At 38.0% G+C, this 8,839-nt stretch overlaps 1 long non-coding RNA gene across 1 annotated transcript; it reads right to left on the reverse strand.

Annotated features, from left to right (window-relative positions):
• Window positions 1-2,040: 2,040 nt before the first annotated feature.
• On the reverse strand, window positions 2,041-3,386 carry LOC131506131 (uncharacterized). The gene is made up of 3 exons (XR_009258745.1): window positions 3,223-3,386; window positions 2,840-2,895; window positions 2,041-2,474 (listed from the first exon to the last, which is right to left on the reverse strand). It is a non-coding gene; the product is annotated as an uncharacterized LOC131506131 (long non-coding RNA).
• Window positions 3,387-8,839: the final 5,453 nt, after the last annotated feature.

The following is an 8,839-nucleotide window of genomic DNA, read 5'->3' on the forward strand; positions in this document are numbered from 1 at the left end:
CAAGTGGCTGGAAAGACAACACTTTGAGTTCAGGGCTGCCAAGGTGGCAGAGATTTCAAGGGCAAGATCCTAAAGAGAGGGGAGGCACATGGAAGCGAACTCTACACTGTTAGTGTTTCCGCTTTGTCAGCATTTGGTGAATTTTAAAGCTGGCTAGGAAGAGGCTGAGAAATGGATCAGAACTACCCACTGCCCTGTGGTGTTCTACACTCATAGACCAGGAATTCCATTAGCCCCAAGTTAGCAGTGCAGGATGAGGCTCTGCAGGCAAGAATATAAAACACTTATTCAGTGGTGATGTATTGTTGGCCCTCCCAAGACAGAAGGGGTCCAATGCAGTCAACTTGTCACCAGGTGGTCAGTTGGTTTCCTTGAGAAATAATCACATATCAGGGGCTCTGTTTTGGTCTCTGTTACTGGCAGGCAGGACACCTGGAGGTGACAATGGTCAACATGGGTTGGGTACATAGGAGAACATATTGTTCGGCCACGGATAGTCTCCATTTCTCCTACTATGTCTACTCTGTTTATGTACCCATTGAGTTGGTTCTGGGGTTAGCCACTGACAAAATCTGTAACATCTACGGACTAAGTCATTTTTCTTCTTGGTTTTTCAGTACCTCTTCCATAAGGGTTGCATTCTGGTAGGTATTAGTGTGTGATACAAAAATAATTCCACTTTGTCCTATATATATCCTATATATCCACCCACTGTCTTCTTGCCAGACTTACTCATTTAATATTATAATTTTTCTTCCTTCCAGGACCCTGACAACCTGACTAGGTCATTGGCCACAGTATAAGACTCTGTACGTAGTGTTGCCCAGGGCTACTTTTGCTTCCAGCAAGTGCTTGCAGAGTTACTTATGGGAAGATTTTCTCTGTCTACTTTCTTTCAGTGCAGTCCCTGAAAATAGTTGTAACATAGCCACCACCCATTTGTGTTTGAATCCACACACCAAGATGTCCTATCTATAAATCAAGTTGGGCTTTTCCCTCCTCCAGAAGCTAGTCCTAGGTATAGTCCATATGGTCACAGATACGAGGTGGAAGATAGGTATGAATAAAATCTGAGTAATTTGGGCTATCTGCTCATTTGCTTACTCTTATCCTTCTTGAGTTGGTTCCTGATGTCCCGTTTCTGATAGACTGCTAGCCCTGTCTGACTTTTGACTGGCTCCATCTGATAGAACCAGCTCTGACGGATACATGTTTAATTTTTGTCCCATAGACAACCTTCTCTTTCTATCAGGGCTCGATAGCACCCAAGAGCCATCTCTTGAAATGTGTATAATTTTCTAGTAAAGCTTGCATGGACTCAACTCAAGCCCCAAGGAACTACATTATGATTTTCTCATTGGACCTTGCTATAAACACTATATTTGTATCTCCTCGCCACTAAAATCTCCACCTCCATAGACTCTTCCAGATACTGTGATCCAGGCCAATGGCTGCTTAAATTGTAGCCAGGACCTGCTGTGAAGTCCTTTCCTATTCAGATCCCACTCAAGCCTCAGAGCTTTTGAGTCTCCTGATATATGGGCCAATACAGTAATACTAAGTGTGAAATGTGTTGTTTTTGGAATCCTAAGAGGCTCTCAAAACTTTGTACTTCTATCTCTGTGACAGGAGATGCAAAATGAAGTCGTCTTTTACTGTTACACCGTACATGTTCAGAGTCCATCATTTTACTATTTTCCCTCAGCAATGCATCAGTATAACTTAAGAATAATCATCTAAATCCATTGTTCTTACGACATTGTTCAAATCCTAATCCTCATTTTCACTCCCATCATTCAAATAACTGGATCATTACCAGCAAGGTTATTACCTTCCACTAAGGCAATTCGCTGCTACTGCCAGTGAAATATTAAGCAACTGGTCACCATTTTTTGTTCCATATTTTTCTTTGGATTGGATTCTCCTTGCTAGCCAGGCAACAAGAGAACCAGTCCCCCAATCCATCTTTTCGCTTTTTTTCTTAAACCAGTCTCAGTACCAATGTTCTCTGTTCACAGCATCTGATAAGACATCAAGATATAATTAGGCACAAGTAAGCTTTATTGTGGTAAAATCCTGTTGAGGTTAAAGACGGAGTGATCAAGAGTAGTAGAAAGAGCCTTCACAACATGATGCAGGTCTAACATCTACAGGGGGGAAAAAAGGAAACAGAAAGGAGGAGGCAGAGATAGGAAGGGCTCATGTTATAGAACTACTCTCAGAAAATTGACAGAGAGATCCTGAAAATGATTTCTCATTATAGAGGTGGAATACTGGGCAGAAGGAGTCCATCTTTCGTACCCTTGACATGCTCAGTCATTGGCAACAGGGTGGATGAAGTTTGGCCTCATCTTAAGCCCCATGGAGAATCTGAAGGTGTACAACAGTTGGAGACTCCCAGTTTTCCTGAAATAGTAGGTCCTTTTGAAGGGATATCTGAGTGGTACACACCATGGACAGACACTGCAATGAAACTTAAAAAAAACCCACAAAATTCAGTGATTTGACCAAATATTATGTTTAAGTTATGTGTAAGTTATGTTAATAGAAGAAAAGAGCTAAAGAAGAAAAGAAAAAGAAAGCATGGCATCTGGTTTTGGGAGAAAATTTTTATAGGAAAGAAGCAAAAAGATAAAGTTACAGAATTTTTAAGCTATGTAAAATAATACACATAAAATATTTAATTTCTCAAAGAGGATGCTAACAATGGAAAAAAAATTAAGATTGCACTCTATTATTTATTTATTTACTTATTTATTTATACCATTCATGTTTCAATAGTATATGATATGAAATACAGTCAGTTATTGTACACAGTTGGAAATAGTGTAAAACATACCAGCTTTGGATATACGCGGTCATTCCATACTCTTGTATGTGTGTCTTTTTCATGCTCTATGTATCAAGAATTACAACAGGAAAGAAAAAAGTTGGAGAGCTCTTAATAGTGGAAGAATGCAACTAGCTGTGAAAATTAATGAGATGTAAAGAACACACTGAACAGAAATAACAAAGAACTATAAAAGTAGAAAGGAGATAAAGACCACTTTATGTAAAAATTTTGGAAGCAAATCTTGGATCTGTATAAAGCTATTAGTTCTAAAGGAATTTTCCCACATTAAGTCAGAATATGGCACAATCTCTTGAATATGTACCACAGGGTAATGGGGAGGAAGATGCAAAGTACAATATGGGATCCTTTTTTCAGTAATTTCATCATACCTTCTATTGGACTACCCTTCCCATGGAGAGTCGTTATAAACATTGAACAAAATGTAATAAACTCTTTGCCCTGGGGTGAAGTGACAGGCAGGTGAGAACTGGAATAGGGCCCATGAAGAAACTCCTGGCATACATTGTATCCTCAACTGTAACTTCAGAGGGTCCCTCCTTATATCTCAAGCAGCAGCAGTAATAATGGCAGTGAGAACTCTGACAATGGTGACCAGGGAGAGTTGTCATGGTAAAGTCTCTATGAGAGAGAGTTTGTTGATGTCCAGGCTCTGAAGGACATCTTAGCTGGCTATAGCGGATGGGGGCAAAACCCACAGAACTCACCGTGTGAAAATTCTGTCCTGAAGAACCTTATTACGAGATCTTCTCCCTTCACCCGTCATAGATAATGACACTTTCCTTCCAGTTCAGAATGATAGAGTGGAATTCTAACTGCAGTAACAACAGCAGTGGGTGGCAGAGGGGTTAGGAGTGAAACTGCTATTTCAAGGCAACATCTTGGTGGACCAGTCAGACCTGAGTTGTGTAGTGTCAATGGAACAGTAACAAAACTGAGCGGTAAGCTGGCCAGGTCTATGGATAATGAAATTGCCTCCTGACTTTTGGAAACATTTAAAAACTTCACCTGGGCCTGTGCAGTGAAGCTCTTAGAGCATTTCAACTTGGACATAGAGGTGAAGGTGGCCACTTACGCACAACCTGGGGAGTCCTATGATATAAAGCTCAATCATTGTCTGTTATTTGTGGAGGCTCTTAATATTGTTGATTGATTTTGTGAAAAGAACCCAAATCTTATTTATTTATTTCTAATTAACTAATTAATTAATTTGAGAGAGAGAGAGTATAAGCAAGGGAAAGGAGCAGAGGGAGAGGGACAAAGCGGGGAGTTGGGGGGCATCTTAAGCAGGCTCCACGCTCAGCACAGAGCCAGACACAGGGCTTGATCCTACGAGTATGGGGTCATGACCTGAGCTGAAATCAAGAGTCAGACGCTTAACCCACTGAGCCACCCAGGTGCCCCTGATTCCTTTAGTTCTAAAGACCAATACAGACATTTAAATAAAACTATAAATGCAAAACATAGATTCAAGATAAAAATTCTCTGTAATTTCTAAAATTCTGTGCATCTTATTTGTTCATTGGATGTCAATGCAATCTTCTGTTATTCACTAGCATATCTAAAGTTTCCATACTGAGAATTGTTTTTAAAAGCATTAGTTATGGGGCACTAGGGTGGCTCAGTCAGTTGAGCGTCGGACTTCAGCTCAGGTCGTGATCTCGTGGTTTGTGAATTCAAGCCCCACAGCAGGCTCACTGCTGTCAGCACAGAGCCTGCTTTGGATCCTCTGCCCCCCTCTCACTCCACCCCTTCCCCACTCATGCTCTCTCTTGCTCTCAAAAATAACAAAAAACATTAAAAATATATTAGTTACATTGTTTGTAATTAGTATATTTAAAATGTAAAAAATTAATGTGAGAAATAGTAGAAATGAATGCAAGCTGAGTAAAAATATGGAAAAAAATAAAAATGGGTTAAAAATAACCAAATGGCATTGTAATTATATAATACTTTTTAAAGCCTAAAAATGAAACAATCATATGATCAGGATATTATTTTAAAATATCGTTCCGCAGTTAATTCTTCTATACGATGGGGAAACATGAAGATTGCATTTCTGTGAGAGTAAAGTTTCAGTTCATTTGCAAGTATCTTCATTTTTGTAATAGGGAAAACTACTTGTTATGGGGGGGAAGGAGACTAGCACATTCATTCAAAAAGATGGCACATTTACAGCCAAAGTTGTTCACTGATATTTTATTGTTTTGTTAAGACATTTGTCGCCCTTTCTACCTCATTCTGATTCTGAGAATGTCATTCTATTGCTTAGTCAGGAAGAGTACTGCAATATACTTAAATGTAAAACCCAAATGGTTTTTATGGTTTGTTTTTTTGTCAAAAGCAAACATATTTCCCTGAGTTTTCTAGCTCTTTGTTTCTCTTTAACTTTCTGGATACCATCAAAGTTGAATGGATACAAATCAGTTCTTGTGCTACAGATTAAAAAAAAAAAAAATCTATCTGATGTTTTCAAATGGCTGAAGTTTTCACCAACAGTTGTAAAATTTTTAAAAATAAAACTCTGCCTGCCAGACAGTTTCACATTTGGGAACTCGGCTTTGCTTCACATATCCTGGCCTGAGAAATAAAGTTTCCACATTCCCAGAAACTTAATGGCAATTCCACATTGCTGTTTCTCTCTGGGGGTTCCCAGCATATGTATCAAATTACTCCCTCTCTCTGAGTTCATGTTCATTTAAAAATCTGTCCCCACCTTGAGCTTTATTTGTCTTTGTCATTCTATATTATTTTTATGAACTCAATTATTTTCTGGGAAAATAATTTCTCTTTATACTATTGGCTTGATGGCTATGAAAATCTCTGGACTAAAATTCTTTAGGTGATGTTGCTGGCAGAGGATTTGTAGAGATATCTCAAAATAAAGGAGCTCAATTAAAAATCTTTCCACTCCACACAATCGTATTCTGGTTTTAGACTTCCCTTTCCCTCTCTCTCTCTCTCTCTCTCTCTCTCTCTCTCTCTCTCTCTCTTTTTAATGTCTATTTATTTTTGAGAGAGAGACAGAGCCAGAGAGCGAGCAGGGGAAGGGCAGAGAGAGAGAGAGGGAGACACGGAATCTGAAGCAGGCTCCAGGCTCTGAGCTGTCAGCACAGAACCCGACGTGGGGCTTGAACCCATGAACTGTGAGATCATGAGCTGAAGTCTGAGGCTTAACTGAGCCATGCAGGTGCCCCAAGACTTCTTTCTTCTTCTTCTTCTTCTTCTTCTTCTTCTTCTTCTTCTTCTTCTTTTTAAGAGCATTGTTACCTATGAAAATATATGTGAGAGATAAATGAACCCTGACACTCTAATCTCTATAGATTAGAGACTGAGTTATTTTTGTGTTAAATGTGAAATAAGAATATAAACTTAACATTCAATAATGTATTTAAATTTGGTTTACATATGGGAAGATAAGTGTTCTGGTCTAAACAACCTGCCTATATTGATAAGCCATTAGAAAACTACAATACACATTTCTGATTTACTGTACATTCCTATCATAGAGTTTGTCATTTATAGCCAGTAACTATATTTAATATTTAATTGAATTCTGTGTATAGCAACCACAGCTAGGTTAAGTGGAAATTTATTTTTGATCAGTGCTTTTTGATGATAATAATTGGAAAATGATGAAAAAGTAACTGAATTAAACTTATTTATATTTGAGCAAATCCATTTTTGTAAAAATGATTAATTAGAATATTTATAAATACAGTCTATTATAGACTGTCAGATACACTTTGACATAGGATAAATGGATCCTTCCGTTTATTTCTGGAAATGTGCTATCTGAAAAACAAACTAAGGGAAAATGTGCATTTCTCTAAGGGTCTTTAAATATCAAAGTAAACAGAAAATAAGCAATTTCTGAGGGAAGATTCGGTTTACTCCATACCACTACCAAAATAGTCACTTATAAACTTAAAGCAAAAATCTGTTGCAAAAGTAGGAAATCAAGTATTGTGGAAATTGAACAAGCATCTTTTTCCCCAAGCTTAACTCATCTGTAGGATTTCTATCACAGTAGACTGCATTCACTTAACTATGCACCCTTTTATTTGTTTGCTTATTTATTCCTTCTCATTCTATTCCTCTATCAGGAGAAGTTATTAATAAGCATAATACATTTATAGCCTCAGGGCACCTGGGTGGCTCCGTTGGTTAAACGTCTGACTTCAGCTCAGGTCACGATCTCATGGTCTGTGGGTTCGAGCCCCCGACAGCTCAGAGCCTGGAGTCTGCTTCACATCCTGTGTCTCCCTCTCTCTCTGCTACTCCCCCCCCTCAAAAATAAATAAACATTAGAAAAAATACCTTTATAGCCTGTCTTAAAGTGTCAAAATCAGTATCATAAACCCAGTGTTAAAATTGTTCAGTCTAGTTAATAACATCACCTAAACTTGCAATATGAACCAATATAAAGTGGGTTTTAACTTATTTTCTTAGGAATATTGCTGATGAGCTTTTTGGATAATAACATTTATGAGCAAGATGTGTTGTTGTTATTGTTGTTGTTTTGTATGTAGTAATAGTTTAGGTGTTCTTCTTCCTGGACCATAATGGGTTTTAATTCATGGCAAGTACATGAAAATGAGACATGTGATACTGTTGTAAACACAGATCATTTAATTTCTCATATTGATAGAAAAGATGTATCAAATGATAGCTTGTCAAAAATGTAGGAGTCCATATCAATCCAAAGGTTTAAAAAGGAGAGTTAAATTTAGCCTGGGCCACTTGGGAAGTGAACAAAGAATGTTGTCCTTGTTTACCTACAAGCTGGATCTTCCCTTGCTATGTTGCATTAGCTGGTGAAGTAAACAAGCTGGGTTATTCTTTTTATACATAGTAAAATCTCCTGGCCAGTTTAAAGGAAGCAAGGGGAGCAAGTCCATGGATGAGTGGTGAGAACTTTGCTGAATAACTGAACATAACCTTTCTCTGTAAGGTAAGGTTAAAGAAAAAGTGCCACATGCCGTCAGGAGTGGCTGTTTCATTTGCCAAAGCTTTCTAAAACCCCAACATGCTATGGTGAAAATACAAACGTTTGCAGCTCAGGTATCTTCTATTAAGACTAGTTAGAATCAGAAAATATGTATTAGGGTACCACATTCACAATGGATTGTTGAAGGAAAAGTTACTGCTACGTGGCTTTCCCTAACCCCTGCATTATACGAAATTTCCATGTAATTTAGAGAAGATAGAAATACTTTTGGCTTACTGGATTTTATGATATTTGATTTTATGAGGTCTGATACCTGCATAGAAGTAGGCATTGCCAGAATCCACATCTGGCTCAAGGGAGAACACTTTATAAAGATTTATATGCATTATAATTTTTTTAATGTTTATTTATTTCTGAGACAGAACACGAGTGGGGGGAGGGGCAGAGAGAGAGGGAGACACAGAATCAGAAGCAGGCTCCAGGCTCTGAGCTGTCAGCACAGAGCCCAGTGGGGGGCTCAAACTCACAAACCATGAGATCATGACCTAAGCCGAAGTCAGTCGCTCAACTGACTGAGCCACCCAGGTGCCCCAAGATTTATATGCATTATAAACCACCCTGCCCTATATTGAAAAAGCTTTTAAAATTTAACTCCTTCTGTCTATCACCCATCATACATCCTATGACAGAACCTGTGGATTTTATCTAAAGAGATGAGAGCATCAAATGTGAAAGCTCAATCTTCAACTGAAAATTTTGGAATGATTATACAGATAGGAATCTTCTCATGTGAGGGCTGATCTTTGGTATTAATACTGAAAAATAATGAGAAAAGAACTAATAGTAATAGACACAGATTTTTTTTATATTATATCCTTAATGCAAAATAGCAGAGAAATAGAACGTCTAATTCTTAGTAAAGACTTTGCACTATCATCATGAAGAAACCAGCAATAGCTCCCCAAATACAATAGAGTATATGAATTAATATAATGGAAAGGAATTCTAATTCTCCAGAATAAGACTGAAGATGTTGA

This window comes from Neofelis nebulosa, chromosome 3 (assembly GCF_028018385.1).
Source record: "Neofelis nebulosa isolate mNeoNeb1 chromosome 3, mNeoNeb1.pri, whole genome shotgun sequence".
NCBI lineage: Eukaryota > Metazoa > Chordata > Mammalia > Carnivora > Felidae > Neofelis > Neofelis nebulosa.